Below are 21,077 nucleotides of genomic sequence, written 5' to 3'. Positions count from 1 at the left end.
TCTGGAAACTTTATTGTCACCTGAGTTTCCTGGTGGGTCATTACTCCTGGCTAAGGAGTAAGGGTTAGGGGCCCAATATTCGCCCACTATGTCAGCAGCTAAACAGATGGCCTCAGTTGAAGCAGGATCAGGCCAATTGCTAACAGTCCCAGCAATATTCATTGGAAATCATCTCTGGTGTGACTGACACTTCCTTTGGAATACAGAAAAGAGACTGCTCTGTGTGCCACCTTCCTTCACCAAAGTACACCACGTCCTAAGCTGCATGCCAAAGCATAGTAACTATTAACTGTCCTTTCTTTCTGCTTTGACATGGCTTGTCAGGGAGGAGTCTAAACACTTTTATAAGGGAAGGGATCATCACGTACAGCTGCTCAGGACCGGTTTGATTGGCCAGTATTCCATTACAGCAGCAGTACTGATTCCATTACATAGAAAAACGTGGTTTCCTCAAAACTAAACTTTGAATTTTACTTCCCTTTTTCCCCAAGGAAAAAAAAAAAAGAGTAGGGGATGGTTTTTGTTTTAAAGTAAGAGAAGGTAGACATTTTTTAGATTTATAACATTTCAGATTTTTGTTGAAATATTGTATATCAACATTTTTTCAAAATACAAAAATAAACATTTTCTGAAACGTTATAATTGGAACTCACTTTTAAATGAAAAAAATATTCATTTAACCAGCTCTGGTAATTCATATTTCAGCAAAGACTGCTTGTGGTCCATCCTGTTTTAAGTAGTCCAGTGCTGCTTTCTATTTTTTAGACAACTAAAATTACTGAACTGTATAAAATGCACTATCTGAAGAACTGTGCAAGGTCCAGGTGCTCCCTAAGTAATGAAGAATTAAGGCATAAAATGTTATAGGGGGAAAGTAAAAGAAGAACTTACAATCAGAAAAAAGAGAGGTGGTTTTGTTTAGAGAAATTATATTAATTAGCTAATAAAGCACTGGGATTTGTATATTTTAATTTCAACCCAACCACTTCCTGTGTTTATCTTGTGAAAATCATTTACTTTCTTTTCTTTCCTTCCACCCTTTGTCTTCCTTTTCCATATAGTTCCTAAGGTCTTTGCCATATAGACTTTCTCCAACTATGTGTTTAGTACTTAGTGCCACAAGGACCTGATGTCAGCAGAAGGGGGAGAGCAGCATGAGACTTGGTTCTTTGGATGTTACTATAGTATAAAGAGAATGGGAGAAATACATGAAGTACAACATTTTAATATTGATAATAGTACATTGCATTACTCTTCAGTGAAGATGCTGGCTATAGATATGGACTTCTTATGGGTCATTATTGCAAAAGATTAATCCCCTTGCCATGTGACAGGGCCAGCATTCCATTACAGCAGCAGTTACTGTTAGAGATCCTAGTACCTGCTCTTGGACCCTACAAGTGCTTTACAAATATTTATGGAACAAGCACTTAAACTGTGAAGTAGGTAAATATTTTAAGAAAGCAAAATATGAAGCAGAGATGCCTGGGATAGTTAAACCTTGAAATCCTTATGTACGTGCCCTCTTGGCATAGTTAGATTGATATCAAGGGAGTCATACCAACAAATACAAGATAAGAATCTGAACTTATTTCAGCCCCATGATGCATCTGTGGAAGACAGAAAAGTCTGATCCTCTCTCCGTCTCATGTGGGTGAGTAGGGAATACACAAGGAGCTTGCACACTCATAAGGAGGGGAATTAAGTAAGATGGTAATGGCCATGAAAATATGCTCTGGAGTTTAAAGCAAGTCAATGGTTGCCTGAGAGCTGTTACACTAATATGCCAACTGGTGTCCTCTAGAGGTAAGATCAAGAGCAGCTTCATTGGAACTAAAGAACCAGGCCTGTAAAAAAGACACACATAGCATTTATAAATTGAGCAATGAAGATGGCTTGTCACACCATACTCACTAGTGTATTACACTTGTAGAACTTGGGTCAAAGAACTGTACCCCAAGATCACACAGCAAGTTGGTTTTAGATCTGTCAAAACAATGCTGGTGTGCAGAGACGTTCAATCCAAGCACTAAACTAGATTTTTTTTTTAACACATAATGTAAAAGAAATAAATCGAATAAAAGAACATGGGTAATTAGAAAAAAAATAGGACAAGGATTTAATTGGGTGAGTAGTCACTCATGGTTCTATGGGAAGGGAAATACAAAAAAGATAGAACTAAAGTTTTTGTCTGTGTCAACAATAATACCAAGGATACGTCTGCCTGAAACAGTTTCATGATGAAAGTAGATTTACGTTTATATTTGTCTTGATGATTTTGCACTGCTTGGCACTTTGCTTTGCCTAGAGGAAGGAAATTCAGTCAATCCATTTCACTTTTGTTTCTGGTTAACTTCTGGTTTCCGTTTTCCACTTAGATAATGTAACACTCAGGTCCCAAATTCTGCAGAGGGATGCTGGGCTTAAACATATTTATATTTCCAAAGAAATATGACGGAAATCACAGATCTGCAAGTTCAGAGGAGCTGCATTTAGACCGGAGGCTAAAGAGGAGAGGAATAAGCAAAATCTCCAGCGTCAGGTTGGCCTCCAGTGTTCTTGGTAACAAAGGAATCGCTCTATTGTTTTTCCATAATCAAAACTTCAGAGAAAGTTAGTGGCTGGCACTTTTCTGAGGAATACCTTGTGTCTAACAATGAGGGCTTTGAGTGTAAAAAAGTTTGGGAACCACTGTACTAAACCATAACACCTTATGGTTGGGAGTCAACACTACTTCAAAGAAGATTAATCTGTTGCACCCCAGAGGATGGGGGAAAAAAGACCATATTTTGAAGACCATAACAAGTTAGAATGTATCTGAAACTACAGATTCCTACTTAAAATCTGTTTGTTTTGTGAATCATGTGCAGGAGTTTTCAACCTAATATGCCACAGGACCCTAATTGAGAATTTCTGGTGTAATACCTAGGAGGAGGTTTCTCTGGGCTTGTGTCAGGCATGCCTCCAGCTCCATGAGTGAAACCTGTATTAGTTTCACGACATCAGATCTAAAATCTGTTGGGATTGCTATTCAGTCTTGTGTATGCAAAATCTTGTCTTGGACACACAGCTCATTAGGGCTATGTGAAGGTTTGGTCCCTGATTTGATTCAGCAGACATTCGGCCCGATTCGGTGACCGAATCTCCAAATCCTTTAATCTCTCCAAATCGAATCAGAACCCTCCAAATTGATTCGGAGAGATTCGGAGATTTGGACACAGACACAGCTTTAAATGTTTTCTCTACATACCTCTAGGTAGCAGGGGCTTGTAAATGCTGTGATGCTTTTACATGGAGTGTCCCACAGAAGCGTGGGGGGGCTCCCCAGCATGCTTGGCAGCAGACCTGGAAGTGGACCAGAACCACTTCTGCTCCACTTCTGAGTTTGCTGGGGAGTGCACAGGGGGACTCCCCACATCCCCCCAGCTCAGTGACTGGTGTGTCCTGGGTCTGAAGGGGCACCCAGAGTCCCCCTGTAGCCAATCATCAAGCCGGGGGGGGCGGGCAGTGCATTCCCCGGCAGACTTGGAAGTGGACCGGAATCCAGGTTCATTGCCGAGCATGTGGAGGGCCCTTCGCACTCCTGTGGGACCCCCCGCCATGCACTCTAGCATAGCAGTGATCATAAGCCGTGCTGGTACCTTGAGATATGTAGAAAAAATGTTTAAAGCTGTGTCTATGGCCAAATCGCCGATTCTCTGAATCAGTATTAAATCTTCAGATTTGGATTCAGACAAATTGAATCAGGGACAGTGATCCAAATCAATGAATTGAATCACTGTCCCTGATTCAGGCCGAATCCGAATCTGAATTGAATAGGGCCTGCTTCACACACACCTACAGTGCATCCATCAGCTGGTAATTTTGGATAGCCTCCTGGTCTCCCCACTCCTTCAGTCTGAACAACTTGTTAAGGAGCTTTGCTGGATTTCCTGAAGCCTCTCCTTTGGTCTAGCTCCTGTCGTAAAGGGCCATTTGTATTGTACTCTGGAGGATATGCAATGATTAGTGTATCTGCCACCAGTCATTCCTGGGCATTATCCTCACCTCAAGGCACTGTAGTCCTAAATAACATGCATTATAGTTGTTCAGTAATGGCTTTTTTTGCAATGTTTTCTTATTGTTTGTGACCAGGCTGCACACCTATCTTGTGCCTAAAGGTGAACAAATAGCACCATTTTGTTCCAAAGGGCATAGGGATTAGGCAATAGCTTCTTCGCAACTTGAGCACATCTTTTGGTGTTTATCAGGACTTTACAGGAAATGCTACATGCTATTGCATTGGATCCTTTGCTGCTCCAAGGCCTCTTTCTGAGATATGCTACAGTTGTAATTGCTCTGTAGAGTTCTAGTTCTTTAGGATTTTTGTTTTTGGTTCTCTCTCTATTCCCATACTGGATCACCATGTGTTAACTGCCTCAAGTTTACATGCTTCTGATACTTGTGCACAGACTCTGGTAAGGCAGTTGTGAGCAACATTTTTCCCCCCAATCTGTTATTTCATCAATACTTAGAGCTTTTCTATCACTGTGAAGCTGCTGTTCCATTCTGTGGTGATTCGTGTATGTACTAATACCTTTTCTTTGAGGACTTTTCTAATACATTCTTCACTAGCTCCATCAAGGCTACTGGAACTCTACTTTGTGATTGTCCCACAGGTTGCATGTGGAGGCCTGTTTCTAATCTCAGAATGACTTCTAGGTGTCCTGAAATAAATCCTTGTAGTTTGCTGGAATGCTGAATAGGACTGGTGGTGACCAGGGATCCTGGTTTTCTCTGTTAAAAAAATACAAAATTCTCCAATTAAAACCCCCTGAAATACACATTTTTCCATGATTAAAATGAAATGCAAATATATAAAGAGGTATCAGTTGAACACGATGTTTTATTGACATACTTACAATTTTAAATCAATTTGGAGGTTTACCAGTGCCTCAGTCATTACAATAAATCTATTCTAAATACCTATATATTCTCACCATTGATTTTGGTTTTTTATCATGGAAAATTAGAGCTCCTCCTGTCCCCTTTGCTCCCCAGGATGTGGGTCCAGCTGTGGCTGCACCCCCTGCTGCTTTGTGCTATACAGCAGCCCTGATATGCTGGTGCTCCTCACTTCCAAGCCACAGTCCCTTCAGCTCTGCTGGTGCCCCTCAATTCCAGCTCGCAGCCCCTGCCAACCCTCCAATTGCTCCCTTCCGGCAGCAGCTCCCCCCCGCACCAGGACACGGGTCCAACTGTGGCTGCCCCCTATTGCTTTGTGGCTCTAAGCAATCCTGACATATTGGCACCCTGCCCCTGCCAGTGTCGTTGCCCCTCACACTCAAACCACAGCCCCCCCCAGCACTGGCAGCGTCAGCCCCACTGCCCTGCCAGCTCTCCCCACAGGTAGGGATATAAATATATTTTAAAATAATATCCATTTAACCTCTTGCAATTATATTGGTTAAATAGTTAACAGATAGATCATACTTAGTTTAGTGACCTCCTGCAGGAACAGGCCTGTTGGGCTGGATGGGTGGTGCTCAGACCCTCCATGGGTCAGATCCAGCTGGTGGGCCCAATTTGGTACATGGTAAAGCGAGGGGGGTGGGGGGGTGAGAAAGTCATAGGGGGGAGGAGGGGAAAGCTGGGGGGCCCCAGCCCTGATTAGGCTGTGCAGGGCATGGGAATTTGGTAGCAGGGAAGGGTGGTAGTATTGATTGCTACTGCTCCTCTACCACCAAATCTCCTGACCTGTTGGGAGCCCTGCAGGACACATTTGGCTTGTGGGCCAGAGATTGAGTACCCCTGATTTAGAACTGTTACAGCCAGCTTTGGGGGTGGGCAACATCGATGACCACTCTGGTAAATGCTCCTTTGAAATCCATCATTCATGATGGGCAATTGGCTATTATACCACATAAGAGTCTGAACTTACTTTCTCTGGGAAAGTTGTGCTTCCCATGATGTATCTGTGGAAGAGAGAAAAGCTTGATTCTGTCTCCATCTCATGTGCATAAGTAGGGAATACACGAGGAGCTTGCAAAGCTTTGAAGTGAACAGGAAGTAATCTTTACCAGTATTGGTCAGGAACAAAAAAAATATATGTTTTCATATGAGACTTCATAAGAGAGACCTGGAGAGTCAATGAGGGCAGTATAGTATGCCATAGTTTGATACTGTATGGATTCCTAGTCCATATTCAGGCCCTTCTCAAGATCTAAAGAACTGACCTGCACAGGAAGGGATTTTTACATTAAGCCTGGTTCCCTTGGTTGAAGATACAGGAAGAGGATATTGAGAAATGAGAGAAAGGGCTTGGCAATGGATCAGAGGGAGTATAAATCCATGTGGTTAACTGAGTAAGTCCAGAAATATATGAATAATAAGAGCAGCTGCAATTTCTTTAAGTGAGATGGAGAATAACCATATGCTTCAGGGCATCAGCAAATTATTATCTGGGATCTGAAAGAAGTATCACTCTATTATTTTATATTGCATCACTGGGTGTAGTTTGAGAGTCCTACATCCTCTTCCTCAGCATCTCATGTAGGCCACTGTCAGATACAGGAAATGATGAGAACATGAAACAAATAAACACCAAGTGCATAAATGGCATTACCCAGTCACTTAGGGTTGGTGATTCAATTCTGGGCACAGTCAATATGGGCTATAGGAATTTCCATTGTGCTATGCTGTACTTATATTAAGCTATAGTAAACTATGTTGCTGAAAAGCAGCATGGGACAATGAGGCTTCCTGACAGCTGGATGACCCACTAAGAAAGAAAAAAAAAATAAAGACACACTAATGAGCAAAAAGACACTGAATGGAGTATGAAAACAAAAGGTAAAAAAACCACAAGGACAAATGTAAGTGGGAACCTACCAATGAGACAGAGAGAACAAGCGCAGGCATGTATTCTTTGCAAACAAAACAAGTAGAGATGAACATCTAGACAAAGAGAAAGATAAGCATTGGCATCTAGAACATCTAGACAAAGAGAAAGATAAGAATTGGCACGGGGGTGGGGGGGTGGGGAGAGGGAGTCAGTACACAAGTAGAAATACAGGGGTTTGGAGACCTGTCCCTCATAGAGACCTAAGGGAGTATGCATAACCTATGGTGTCTAAGCCTGTCCAGGGCAAGCCTTGCTAAGTTGGACTGATGGTTAATCAAGCCAACTAGTGCGCTGTCCAACAATGATAAGCCTTTCTGAACTTTCACCACTGAGCATACATTTGAGTTGTGTTTTCTGAGTCATCTTCAGGATTTGAAAAATGGCTTGCTATTGTCAGCTTTCCAGAAAATACAGACTCCAGCACTCTGTATATCTAAAGTGACAGCAATCAAACACCACCCAGAAAAAACCACAACATTCTGCACACCTCAGAACAACGCCAGCTGGCAGCCATGTGCCCACTGAGCATGCTCAGCAGATGCATGTATGTGGCACCATACACTCACCAAAATATACACTTGAGGCTAAGCGTCAAAATCGTAGTTGGCAAAATCCTGTGATTAGCACGTGTTAGATATCAGAGAAGGAGGAGTAGGAGGGTGGCTGTATCCTGGTCTCTTGCATAGTCAACAGAAGGCAGTATTTAGGGCCAGAAGGAAAAGAAGGAGTCAGAGAGTATGTGGCTCAGTAAGATGGATGTTGTCTGGAAGGAAGAGAGCCCTGCATTTTGGGTTGGGCCTTTTCTTCCAGTAGGGCAGAAACTTCCCCACGGTTCTCCATACATTTGATACACAATGACTATCAAATACAAGGTGCAGTGGGTCAGTCCTAAGAAGAGGGTTGGTGTTGGAACTTGATAATGCCTAATCTGTAGCCTGATGGTTAACACTGTGATGGGAAGTAGGAGGTGAAAGCTCAGTCTATCTCCGAGTCTCCTGTTTCCTGCGTGGGTACTAGACTATCAACCTAAAGTGCCCTTCTCCTGCTGCCACTTTCTAAGTGAGTGAGACATGTGATGGCCCTGTAATGGGGTCTCACCCCCAGGGGTGGCCACAAAGTCCCTGGAAGCCCTTGTCACCTCTGCTCTATTTTGGGGCCAGCTCCCCTTCATCTCTCCTACCACACCTTATGTCTTTGTAAGAAAGGAGGCTGCCCCAGGGCTCCCCAAGAAAGATTTTACACTGATGAGCCCAGGTGTCACTACTCATCACCTTATTTCTCAATATCCTCTTCCTGTATCTTCAACCAAGGGAACCAGGCTTAATGTGAAAATCTCTTCCTGTGCAGGTCAGTTCTTGAGATCTTAAGGGCTTATTATATGGCCTCATCTCCCCTTTGAGCCATGCCTAAGCCTCACAGATGTTACTGGTTACTCACTAGCTCAGGCCTGCATCCTCTGCCCCTCCTGGGCTCTGGTCTCTGTCTCTTCCTACCCATGCCCAAGCACTTTGCCCATCTTGGCTACTCCTGGGGCACAGCCCTGGATCCCTGACCCTGTTTCCACTTCTCAGATACAGTGGGTCCCTAGGCCTGTCTCTGCCCTCCCTGGGCTCTGTGTCCCTGACCCTGATAATCTCTGGCTGTGGTCCTCCTCAGCCTTTGAACCCTCTGCTGGGCCTTGGTCCCACTCATAGGCCAGTTGAGATCCCTGGGCTCGTTGGCCCTGACAGTCTCCAGCTGTGACTCTCCTTGGCCTCTGACCCCTCTTCCTGGGCCCTGGACTCACTGCTAGGCCAGTTGAGACCTCCCAGGCTATGGGCTCCCTGGCCCTACTTGGTCTTGCCCCTTGTGTGCTGTGGGTCCCAGACCATGGTTTTCACTCCTTGTGGATTTGGGTCCCAGACCTTTGTTTTTGCCCCTTGAAGTCTGTTGCCCCCAAACCTTGGTTCTTGCCTCTTGTGGGCTGTGGGTCCCCCAACCCTGGCTGTGGTCCTGCTCCTGGGCCTTGGCCCCTTGTCCTCAGGCCTTGGCCCTACTCCTGGGCCAGTTGAGACCTCCACCCCCCCCACAGTCTCAATCTCTAAACCTCCAGTTTTTCTTACTCCAGCTCAGGTGTTAGTGAGGAGCCTTACTGCAGACCTTCTACTCACAAGTTTGTCTGTCTATGGCTCACCAGGCCAGACTGTCTGCCTAGCTCAGGTCCTGGGCTTATATACTACAAGGTCAGCTCCATCCTGGGTCATGTGATTTCTGATTGCCGTCTGCCACACCTGCAGCTTTCTTCATCTGTGGCCTGCCTGCTCTTAAATTAGCAGGAGCACCAAGCCTTCTGTTATAGCCCCGCTCTCTTCCTTCTTGAGTAGCTGGGTAACTGCCATTTAGGCGTACAAACAAGTGAAATATATTTGTCTTTTGTGTTTCCAATGCATTCCTGTGCATTTCAGCATAGGTTTCCAAGAATACCTAATGACCACGTCCCAATATTCACCTAGTTTCTCTACAACTTTTCTATTGTTTTTTGTAAGGTACTTGACATTCATGTTCCTCCTCAACCTTCCTTGCCTACACATTTGTTATTCAAGAACAGCCTGTTCTTTTTCATACTGCTTAATAAATGGCTTTTAAATTTGCACTAATGTTCTTTTTTGTTCTTCCCTTTCCATGACAAATAAATGTACACGGGACTTAATTCTGGGCATATTTGTTCTTGTACATATTAGGAATAATTCCAGAGAAGCCAGTGTGATATTTGTTGTAGAATCATACTACCAGTAATGAGCAGACCCCCTCCAGATTTCCTATTGTTTTTTATGTTCCAGTATTAACATGCTCGCAATAATTTCTGCAATAATTCTGAAGTGGTCACTAAGCACCAGCATATACAGGAAGCATATGCAATCTAAAAATTAATAATTATACAAGAAACTTCCCCAGTTTTTAATGCCTGTTTACCCAAAGATCTAGGTGTCAAATAGGCTTCAGTGTCATTTCCTTCTCAAATTACCCTAAACCATATTTCTCTGTTGATTTAAGTTCTACTCTTATTGCAGTGTAGACCTCTCCTTATACCAGTAGGCCCCAAAACAGTGAAGGCTTTAAAGATTTTCCCTAAACTCTTAGTAGGACCTGGGATTAGATGGGCTGCTAATTATGCATTCTTAAGATAACTTGTTGTCAGTGGGTGCATCTACCTGTGAAATTAAAGTAATAAGCTCTGGAGCTGTTCATGCTGGAGTTAACTGCTCCTGGGCATGTCTATACATGCACCTGGGACCACAGCAGTTTGATCCAGGGTAGAGCATCCCCAGGCGGGCAAGGGGTATGGGTGGCATTCAGTGGCATCAGGGCTGGTGGGATATGAGGGTGCAGAAACTGTGGAGCCATGTGGCTAGGTGGGAGGTAGCCCCTGCATTTTAACACCTTTATGCCCTAACCAGCCTTGTCACCATGTATAAGTGCGTTTGACTGCAATTACTTACTCTGCCATAAGAGAGTACTATCCCTGACAGTACTATCTCACAGCAGAGTTAATTAATGTACTGCACCCTAATACTGGTGCACGTGTAGTCAGTGACATAGTGAGTCAGTTTACTGAGGAGCTAATTAGTCAATTCCACAGTACAGTGCACATGTAGATGTACCCAATGAAGCCAATGCCCATATTTTACTCTATACAGAGAAGTAAGCAGAGCTCTAACTAGTTTGGATATGAAGAAAGGTTAGAGGAGGTGGGAAAAATTAATGGAGGAGATAAGATAATGGAAAGGGGAGTTCTGGCTCTTCAGTTCCAATGTGAGATATGTGGTGCTAAGTATGTGGTACCTAGGTTGTAGTGGAGAGGGGAGGGTGTTTGGCTATCCATGCTTCTGGTCTTTGCTGGTTGCCACCTGGGGCTCAGAAGGATTTTTTTCCCCCCCATCCTATTGTTATGGGTTCATGTTTTTTCTTTTCTTTTTTCCCCCCTCCGCCTTCCTTGTAAGTATTGGATGTTAGCTACACCCTATTCTGGGGATGTTGATTGGGGTGCACCAATATTCCTTCTGGGACTGAAAACCCCAGAGATTCCTGGCTAGAGGGTCTTGCTTTTCCCCTCAGGGTCAGCCTGATGGTCACATTTGGGATCAGGAAGGAGTTTTACTCCATGGTCACATTGTCATGGGCTGTGGGTGGTTTTGCCTTCTTCTGTAGTGGGGGCATGGTCCTCTTTGGAATCTCTGACCCTGAAACTGAAATATATGAGTTGCTTTGTTGAAACAATGAATGAAAGAATGCACAGTCCAGAAGTCAGGACATACAAAACACATGAACTTTGGGTCGTAAGGTCTCATGATCCATCGTCGTTCACTGACAAATGATACATATAGGTAGCCAAGAAATCATCAACTCATAGCATGCCTTGAGGTAAGGCAGGGTAGGGGAAAAGAAAAAAAAAAACGAAAATGAGAGGCAACAAATTATTTCTGTGCTGCGTAAAATATGTTGTCATGGTTTCAAATGCAGAAGTGAAACAAGTGCTTAAAAGAGGGTATTGGCCTTTCAGAACATGAGTCAAGCCTTCTTAACTCATTTAGACATCTATTTTTAGTTCTTGAGTAAATACACATTTATCTTGCATTCAGACAAGATCCATATGTATTAGGGCTATGGTGTGTTCAGAGCTGGATAGCACCAAGCTCAGAGAGAAGCCTTTGTTAACATTGGCACAGAACCCAATAGGTTAAATACCTTAGTAACACTTAGTACTAACATGGATGCTAACATTGGCAGGACTGAAAGTGTTCTGGGCCTCATAGCACCCATGAGATGTATCCTGCACCGTACCACCCATCACTACTAGGAATACATTGTTTTAAATTATAGCCTGATTTTGGACACATGAATGAGACATGCTGGTAAAATCCAAGTTGCTGCGAAAACAAAAGTAAAGTGGCACCCACAAGGTACAACCTGTTGAAGTGAGAAAAATCTGCCTTAATCCAGGACATTTTATTTTGATTCTAATACAGGGTGTCTTTTTCTCCTCTGGGACAAAGTAGTGTCTTCTCAGGACCAATGTTCGGTTTTCATGCCGTTAGCCCCAAACCAATTACAACCAGGCTTCTGTTTCTCTTCGTAAAGAAAAAAGACACTTATGATTTTGGATTATTAGCTGCATTACATTAGCCTTCACAGACTCAAAATGAGATTCTTCTTCTGCGTTGGGACCTGTGAGGAAGGTGGTTCTCAAGGTGTTCCAAATAGCTTCTGCATCTGCCTGTAAAGGTTTAAAACATCCCAGCTCTGGCCTGCATCATAACTGTATGATGCCCCTAGCATGATTTCCCCACTCAGTACTAGAATTACGAGGTCAGAATGATGGTGGCATGACTGGATGGGGAAATGGCGACTCCTTCCTCATCACATTTCTTAGATGCTAAAGTTAACTGTGGAGTTGAAGAATCTGCTTCCTGATCTGAGCTATGAAATGATAATGAAAATAATTATGACACAAAGACTCGTGACTTTGGGTCTACCGAGCCTGAACTCATGATGCCAGGTGCTTGATGAGTGGAAAAAATACTGAGTTCTAACATCATTAGAATTCAGTATTTTTTCTGCAGACTGGAGCTGGGGTATGAAGAGTTTCTTCACCTGGGGGTGTGGGCTATTGCATTTGGGTTCAGACTGGCAGCATAATACAGAGAACTTTTTTTCATACTTCTTACCTGCCACATTCTTATCACATTGTCTAGTATAAACCCATCCTTCTGTTAACTCTATGTAATTATACAGTGAACTGAGAGAACGGCAGTAAATTTACACTGATGTAAGTGCAATAAAACATGGGCTAGTCAAGCCGGGAATCTCTATCTAGCTTTCAAGGAAGCAAACTATTTGCTAGAAAGTAAATCATTATTATGTGTTGTTTCCTCCTTGCATTTACTGTTAAATAAAAAAGCAGTGTGCCATAGTCTATGAAATCCCCTTTATTCTATTCTACTGAATCAATGTAACAGACAAATTATTTTGAGCCCCTTTCTTGATTGCCCATTAATAAAAGAAGGGTGATCACAAGCTCTGAAACTGATTGTGCCCCCTTTGCAGAGGCCATTATACTGTTCTCTTGTATTTCATATTCACTCTTTTCCCAATATTTTTGTTTTCTGGTTCTGCTTTGTTTCCTCGGAGACACACCTCCCTTTCACTCCATTCTCCTTCCTTTCCCTCCCTCCAACAAGATGTTCTGGGTCATTCCAGGTGTTTTTTAAAACTACCTTTAATATCCTAGCCCTTTCAGTTCTTACACATGCTGAATTTCCATTGCATGTACAAGTACATATACAAGGACATATGCATGTATATGTACAAGGGTGCATGCAGGTACAAGAACAGAAGCACTGGGCCATGTGGATTTATTTACTTTTCCTGATCACTGGTTTCCTTTGATTCAATTCTGGAGGCCTCAGTGTTTCATCAGAGGTGCCAAAAATCACTTGGAACCTTATCATGCCTTTGTAAGGGACCCATCACTATCACTGTACTCAGGGGGAACTGGAATCCAGTGGCAGAAAACTCTAGGATGTAATTCAAAGTAGAATCTACCTTTCTTTCCTTCTTTCTTTTACTGCTTCTTCACATCACCTCTTTGTAAGCCTTGATTCATGAACCAATATGCTCCATCACTGCTTGGTTGTCCCTATTCTACATCATTCACATGTCTTCCCCACCTATATGAATGGAAAGAGGAATGCGTGTTTGATCAGGTAGAGAAAGAGCAGCTGGGTCAGTTCCTCAGGCAACAAATTCAACAGCTAAACAAGGTTAGACAACTGCTATACAAAAACGAGACAAATACGATAAACAGAGTTAAACCTACGTGTTTTCCAAAGAAAGTCATGTGACAAATGAGTAATAACAGCACTTGTGTAACAATTTGAAACCCTGTCATTCCAAAAAGGAAGATAAGTATCATCTTACAGGTGAAGAAACTGGGATACAGAAAGGGAAAAGATCATACAGCTGCATCAGTATGTGCAGACTTCCCTGTTCCTAGATTTTTTTGCAACTCTGTACAATATTGACAGTCTCAGAGGCAAGTTTTGTTTTCACTCACATAGTACTCCTTCAGATCAGCAGAAGGAGCTCCTCCCTTCTCTCTAAGGTATTCAGTGCTAATTCTTACCAGTATGCATATGTAACAGGGGCCTGGGTCCATTAGCTGGCCAGTAACAAGCCATCCACCTAAGGGGCCTCTACTGGCTCAAGCAATCTGCCAACAATGAGGGGAAAATAATTGGCTGACAGGGAATAAAGGAACAGGAAGAGGAAGTGAGGAGAGGAAGTGGAAATGGTCGTGTGGAGAGAGAGGACTTCTCCCAGGAAAAAAAGGAAAGCTACAGGGCGAGAACTGAGTCAGCCTGGTGGGGGTTCACTTTGGATTGTTGAGCTGTGTGGTGCAGATTAACCCAGGGCTTTAAAACTTTGTGTTGTGGAGCCTAAAGAAAGACTCTGTTGCTGGAACCAGATTAAAGGAGAAGGAAAAAGGGTCCAAGGACTGATTTGAGCTTGATGGAGCCAGGCTGACTCAGACCCCACCCCAGCATGTCTCATGGATGCCTCCACTCTTAGGTATTACTTTTAGAAAAATATTTTTTCATCAACTTTGTATGAAAGATATTGCACAAAATAACAGTGTACCGGATTGTGCTGTATTATTTTGGGGCCTTCAAGTCAAGGAGAACAAATGCAACCAGAAAGGTAACCACTTTGTTTAAAGGCTTGGAAAAAACACAAACAATATGAAGTTAAAATTAAATTGATCAAATGTGCACTTTTTGACTAAAAGAAAATCAAGGGATTTTATTTTAATTAATTTTTCTAATTGGCTACAACGTTTAGAAGGAAGGTCTTAAAGACGAGGCAGGAAATGGTTTTAGGATTTAGAAGATCTGTGTTTTATTTCCAAGTTAACAGTGTCTTTGCATTTGCAGATCCATTTAAATTAATCATCATTACATTTAAACTTATGTAGGTTACCAGTGACTGCACCCCACCGCAGCAGCGGCCACCACCGTGACCACCGCCATGGTCTGAAATGGCGGAGGGGAATGGCCTCAGACCCATCACGAAGGAGAGGAGGGAAATGGAATCCTGGCCCCAGGATGAAGCGGTCGGAGGAGGCAGGGAATGGCCCAGGCCCCAGCCTGAAGTGGCAGAAGCAAAGTGGGAAGGAGCCCTGGCTTGAAGGGGAGGGGGGGAACAGCTCAAAGGGGTGGAGGGGAGGTGGGGAACGGCCCGGCTCCGGCCCCAGCCTGAAGTGGTAGGGGGGAGGCGGGGAGCGGCCCTGGCCCAAAGTGGCAGGGAGAGGCCAGGAGTAGCTCCAGCCCTGACCCGAGGCGGGGGGACAGACACAGGCCTCTGTGCCTGCTCGATTCCCTGTCCCCATCATTCTTGACAGGCAATTTGCTAGTAGTTAAATATTATGGGTGTGCAAAATGAGCCGTATGCAATTTGGATATGGCCTGAATAGGGGACAGGGATTTGATTAGTTGATTCAGATCACTGTCCCCGATTTGGTTGGGCTGAATCTGAATCTGAAGATTTGATGCTGATTCTGAGAATCAGCAATTTAGCCATAGACACAGGTTTAAATGTTTTTCTACATACCTTGAGGTACCAGGCATGGCTTGTGAACATTGCAATGCTAGGGTGGGTGGAGCATCCCACAGGAGCATGGGGAGGTGGGGAGGGGCGGCTGCATGCTTGGCAGTGAACCCAGAAGTACTTCCAGTCCACTTCTGGATCCATCGGGGAGGCTGTGGGGCCCCACCCCTGCACTCCCCCAGCTCAGTGATCAGCTGCAGGAGGTTCTGGGTGCCCCCCAGACCCAGGAGGCACCAGTCGCTGAGCCGGGAGGGGCATGGGGGGGCCCCCAGCGCTTTCTCCGGTGGACCCGGAAGTGGACTGGAAGTGCTTCTGATCCACTTCTGGGTCTGCTGCCAAGCATGCTGGGGAGCCCCCTGCACTCCTCTGGGATGCTCCATCCACCTCAGCATTGCAGCATTCATGAGCCACCTGCTACCTTGAGGTATGTAGAAAAAACATTTAAAGCTGCGTCTATGTCCGAATTGCCAAATCTTTCCAAATCTCTCTGAATCAATTCAGAGGGTCCTCTGATTCAGTTTGGATATGGAGATTCAGCCACTGAATCTGGTTGAATCTCTGCCGAATCGAATCAGGGACTGAAGCTTCACACAGCCCTATTAAATATCAGCTTTAAGTAGAGAGGAAAATCTAAAATAGAGGAATGATTTTTAGTACAAAGGAAATGGAGGCTGGCTGCACATCATGGGAAATTTCTTGGTAATTTGAGGCCAATTAAATCATGAGATCATTTTATTTGGAAACACTGGGATATCTATTACTATTTTTATTCAAATAAAGTCTTAATCCAATTCTTATAGGTCATTGTCCAGATCACAAGATCACCTTGCTTTGCGCTGATCTATCCATCTTCCTGGAAGTCTAAGCCAGAAACAGGAAATGGCAGCGGAAATGAAAAATTAAACCACCAAATCTTTCATTCTTAGCAATCTGCTTTAGAGGTTTATTTACTGCTGTGCTGTAATGAATCAGTTTTGTTCCACACAGTTTTAATCCCATTTTGTAGAAGACTGCATACTACTTTCTGTAAGATTATTACGTAAATAGGACTCTAATTATATTTAATCACAGTCTCTGATTTTTAGAGCTGCAAAGAGAAGCCACGCTTATCTGATCTATATTTTAATAGTAACTTCTATTTTGTTGGCAGAAGTCGAAGTAGAATGGCATTGCAAATGATACATGTGTTTTTTACATGTATGGCATGCATCAGTGGGAGGCCATTGCAGTGCTTTTTAATTAGAACTGGGTTAAGAACTTTTTTGGTTGATGTTTTGGACAATTTTTTAAAATAACTTGTTATCCAGAAATGAAGGAAGGATGGAGCTCTTAAATAATCTTGGGTAGAAATAACCTAAAAAGAGTTTTAGGAGTTAAAATCTTTTAAAATGGCAATGGAGTGCTATTTTTTCCATAAAATTAAAATTTGGCAAACATTTCTATTTAGTTGAAAATAGAATTTATGTATAAATAATAACAATATATGTCCCAAAAAGAAGAAAAAAAGATACAAACATTTTGAGCAGCCAGACTTCTGATACTCTTTTCCCCATTTTATAGAAGGTTCAACCAATCTAAAAAGCTGGGATCTTAAACTTTATTTATCAAGCAGAAGAGGATATCAATTGTTCTGTACAGAAGATTGCATTTGGTTAATTGATGTTGATGTTGCTTAAATAAATTAAGTTTGCTTTACTAAGAACTGGCAGAGACATCTGACAAATATCAGACAAAAGTATATTGAGAGCCAGAGTAGAAGAGGAAGCTCAACAAATGCGGACTAGAAATGAGGCTTTTTTTTGTTAACAGCGAAGGGAATAAATCATTGAAATATTTTATACTTTCACTTGAAGTCCTTAAAACAAGATTACAAATTAGTGGTATGTCTACATGTGCATTAATGCACCTTTTCTAATGCACATTAAATTTATTATGTTCAATGTGAAGGCATTTTATATGTGTGCTCTGGAAGTGTGCTTGAATTAGAGCAACTCTGAGAGCTGCACCAATTGAAGTGCCCAGAGCGTTTCATGTATCAGTGTCCCCAACCTTCAAAATGGCAGCAGGGGTGCTTTGTCTAAAGCTTGTCAAATGAGCTTTAGATAAAGCACCCCTGCTGCCATTTTGAAGTGTGGGAACATAGATACACAAGACACAGGAGCCTGCTGAACCACAGTAACTGCTACAATCCAGCAGACTTGATTAAGTCTGCTCTGATGTGCTGGAATTATAACATGTAAGAGCATCCTCCCTGCTCATGTATCTGCACGCTGAGGTACTAAACTATTGCACACTAAACTGCACTACTGTGCAGTAGTGCATTTGCACTTTTTTTTAGTGATGCTTAATGCATAGTAGACTATTTTACTGCACATTGGTGTAATGTTACAATTTTTTGTGTGACACTATAATGCACAGTAACATAGCATACTGCACATTAAAGTGAGCATCTAGTGTGACCTACTGAAGGAAGCTATATACTAGAGCTCAGCAATATCCTCTGTTGTACTTCTCAGTGATGCTGAGCAAGGCATTTCACCTCCTTGTGCTTAGTCTCGCTGTATATAAAACAGAGATGAGGACGCTGTCCCCCTTGTAAAACCTTTTGAGGTTTCTGGATTATGAGTGCTGTTATAAAAGCTAGGTAATATTATTTCTAAAAGATATTGTGCACAACAGATAGAAGTTATGGACTTAGTGAAGGAGTTTTTCAGCAATGTCCTGTGACATTTGTTATACAGGAGTCAAACTACATGATCAAGGTGGTTCCTTCTGGCCTTGAAGTCTATGGATGAATCCAGACATGCAGGCACATGTGGCTTGTGGCACCACAAACCTCTCTGTGCACCACAAACTGCACGTGTTGCACGTCAAACCATGTGCAGCACTGCTAATTAGCAGCACTGGGGCAAAATTTGCTACTGGGATTTCCCAGGAGAGAAACCACCCCTCGGGGAAAAAAGGTGACACAGACCACACCAAAGTGCTATGTGCTGAGATAAACATGGAGATGGGGGAGCAAGCAGCCCAGGGCTACCTGTTCCCCCAACTCTGTGTGCTGCAGAGCCCCCACATTGAGGCACCCTGTACCCCAGCCAGCTGTTTCCTGGCTGGTTGGGGCACAATGTGCCTTGAGACAGGGCAGCAGGCTGTTCCCCCCACTAAGGCACATTGAGCCCCCATCTTGAAGTACACTCTGCCCCAGGCAGCCATGGAGTGGGGTGCAGGGTGTCTCAGTGTGGGGGCTCTGCAGTGCACATAGGTGTGGGAGCAGGCAGGCCTGGGCTGCTTGCTCCCACATCTCCATGCTTATCCCAGCACAGCACTTTGGTGTGCCCTGTGTCACTTTTTTTCCCCAAGGAGAGGTTTCTACTGGGAGGACAGGCCCTGGGCTGCCTGCTCACCCCATCTCCTTGTGCTGCCCCCCAGCTGGCTGGGGCACAGGGTGCCTCGGTGTGGGAGCTGCCTGCTGGCTAGCCCCACACTGAGGCACCCTGCACCCCAGCTATCTCCCTCTGCAACACATGAAGCAGCAGGACAATGAGTCCCACTGCAAACCGCACAAGCAGGGGCATGCACTGCAACAAATATTTGTGCCACTACTAGTTGTGCTGCTTCAAATGCCCACCCCCTGGTTGTGTGGATGTGGACTATGAGTTGAAAGGTATGGCGAGGTAGAGAGTCTTCTAAAAATGACTGTATTTTATTTTTTAAATGATTTTAGAAATAATGTGATCAGAAGGGTCTAAGTGTAAAAGGAATGGAGCTGAAACATGTAATTCTTACATTGTCATTCTTGATTTGGAATGGCACTGTTGTAAACCAAAGATGAAATTGTGACCACATATATTTTATGTTTTCTCTTGCAGAAACTTCCCAGTTCGCTTTACATAATTGACAGCTATGTTTTAGGCATGAATACTGCATTGAATTAACAGGAATAATTAAATGAATGCTGGGATTTATTAGGCATAGCTGGATGCAGCTCTTCATCTGCTATTCAAAATGGGCCAAAACTTCCAATCTCCTAATTTGACACATCATTTCCTTCTGTGTCCAATTCAGATGAGTAGATCTGGTTAAAACAATTCCGAGATATAGCTTTCCATTAAAAAAATTCTGGTGAAGTGAAATTGAAACATTTCATAGGAATATATTAATTTTGTTGAAGATGTTGCTTTAAACAATCTCAGAACATTATTTCAATAAAGTTCTGGGGGTTTTGGCTTTATCATCAAAATGAGAAAACTGAAATGACCCGATTGAAAAGAAATGTGTTGATAAGGTTGTTGAAATATTTCCAAAATAATATATATATTTTTAAATTTTGTTTAGTGAGAGATTTTTAATTTTAAACTTTCTGTTCTATCTTAGGTGAAATGAAATTTCAAAATCTCAGACTTTCGCATGGGATGGAAATTCTGAGTTGCACCCAGCTATGGTAGGAAGAAAAGGAAGTACGAGGGTGTCTTAAAATAGCGGTTTACAAAGGACAAGAGAGAGTGCTTTTGAAATAGGCATTTTGCACAAGTTGTTTCAGATGGATGCTTCACATACCTTGATGCTGTTGCCTCAGAGACAGCTGTTGCGTTGTTCTAGTCCTTAGAAAAGGGAACATGTTAAAATTAAAATAAATTGCTCAAGGCTTTCCATGACATGAACATGAATAGGTAGGGTACTATATGAAAGAAACTAGACAATCTTGGCACGTTTATTTTGGTTAGGCTATTATATTTTACCCAAGACAATTATGATTTCCCACTGGCATTTATTCCATGCAAGTCTGCTTTCTTTGACAAGTTAGAACAGCCTCAAGGATTCCTTTAATTGTACCACCTGCTAAAAGCCACAAAACGGTGGAAGGATAGAAACAGTTACTACAAGGAAGCTTCAACTGTACACTTCATTCTTTCCAACACTAGAACATCTTTCTCAGCATGGACAAGTTGTTTCTGTGATAGATGTACATCCGCTCAGCTGTGTAAATCTGTCTAAAATTAACAGAAGATCTCAGCTCCAGACTGGAAATCTGAGGTCAGATTCACATGGTCTCAGACGAGCACTTAGCTCACACTTAAAATTGGGTGGGACAGTGTGAAACTGTAGAGTGCCTGTTTCATGAGGTCTATTGAAAGTGATGCAGTTAGATGTCAAGCCTTATTCACGGAGTCTGTGGAACATTTAAAAGGAAGTATCTTGTAGTGATTCAGGTTTATGCATCTAGGTGCTCTGTACAGAGTGAGGAGTGGTAGGAGCCCCCCCAAAGAGTTATACAGAAAGCTAGAAGGTAGCTAACTGGAAATGCTGATGACTGTCTTCTATCCATCTTCATTTCCTTGTAGTTCAGAACATCTGCCTACACTTCTGAGATTGCAGCATACTGCTTCTGAAGACGCTTAGAGTGGTGGTAGCAGCCTCTTTCCCCCTAGTAGTGTAGTACTTAAAGCATTTGCACAGGACGTGGGAGACCTGGGCTGTGTAGGCCCCATTCTTACTGTTAGGGGATTTGAACTTAGATCTCTGAGGGTGCTTGTACACTTGACTGGGTTTT

The sequence above is a fragment of the Crocodylus siamensis genome, chromosome 11, assembly GCF_052110815.1.
Source record: "Crocodylus siamensis isolate JL-2025a chromosome 11, ASM5211081v1, whole genome shotgun sequence".
NCBI lineage: Eukaryota > Metazoa > Chordata > Crocodylia > Crocodylidae > Crocodylus > Crocodylus siamensis.
Note: the sequence above shows the minus strand (reverse complement) of the source record.